The sequence below is a fragment of the Rissa tridactyla genome, chromosome 15 (assembly GCF_028500815.1).
Source record: "Rissa tridactyla isolate bRisTri1 chromosome 15, bRisTri1.patW.cur.20221130, whole genome shotgun sequence".
NCBI lineage: Eukaryota > Metazoa > Chordata > Aves > Charadriiformes > Laridae > Rissa > Rissa tridactyla.
The window spans coordinates 5,792,259-5,793,590 of NC_071480.1; positions in this window are offsets into that span (position 1 = coordinate 5,792,259).

The following is a 1,332-nucleotide window of genomic DNA, read 5'->3' on the forward strand; positions in this document are numbered from 1 at the left end:
CCCCGTTTATTCTAGGTGTCTTCACTGCTGTGAGATACCATCAAGTTATGTATCTGTAATATTCCTCCTGGATCAGCAGAGATGTCCACAGCCTCTGTAGGTGAGGAGGGGAAATTCAAGCCGGTAAAATGCCAAAGTTATGCCAGGACCCGGACCAGTCAATGTATCACTACTTAAAGAAAAATGCAGTCGGGCACAAGTCTTCTCATAGTTGAAGACTAAATGGGAAAACAAAGTTCGGTGGCAGGAACTCCTGTCGGATGGCTCCCCGGTGATGAGCAGGCTCCACCTGCTGGGTCGTCTGTGCAGAGCGAGCTGCAGAGAAACGCTGTCGGCATCGGGGTGAAGCTGTCGGACTACAGAAATGGCATCTCCACGGCTTAAGAAACTGTACACGGCAGCTACAGGAGGTTAAACCTGAATCCAAGACATCCGTACTTCGGGAGTGGTCTGGTTACATTTGACTAGCAGCTGTGTGCAGTGTGAAGAGGTCTCTTCCATGCACATTGCTATACTATTTTAAGTTTCTTCTGAATTAGTCTTGGCCTCTTCAATCACCAGCTCATCAGTTTGTTTCCGTTCTGTATGTGCTATGCAGTAAGCATGCCTAGCTGGAAAGAGCATTAATATGGACATGTGCGTCCTCAAAGTCAGATTCTCTATTCCCCTGCCAGCCAGTATAAAGACAAGGTAAGGAGAGGCTGGAGCAGTGCTCCTTCCCTCTGCTAACACCTGTAGCCACTCCATGCAGAGTGAGTAAAGCCTGAGCCTGTAGTTGGAAAGAAGATGACTTAAAAAAAGCAAAGATGGGCTTGTTATTTCATGTGCGAAGTCTCTTGAGTGCCTGAGGAGACCAAATCTTGTAAAGATGCAATGTAATTATTTCTTTCTTCTTTTTATATATATATAGGAGTGCACAAAGAATAAGGTACCGTTGGTCACTGCAGGTAGCTCCAGGACTGTAATGAGCCATTGTAAACTGAAAAGCCATATAATTTCTAAACAGAAGTCTGCACTAGAGACAAGCAGGTCACAAAACACGAAGCCATTGGTGTGGAAGGCACAGAGCAAGGAAAGGAAATGAGTGCTCACAAAGGACAGGGAACAGCTGGCATTTGTGTGAGCACACACACAGCATGGACTTCCAGCTAATCACACAGTCATGAAATAATTCCAGTTGGAAGAGGCCTCAGCAGGTCCCTCATTTTCCTTAAAGTAAATTCACTGTTGATCTCAGATCAGGTTGCTCAGGGCCTTGGGTATTCAGAACTTCCAAGGTTTCAAGTTGGGGTTTTTTCTCTGTGGTGGTGGCGTTTGGGTTGGGTTTTTTTG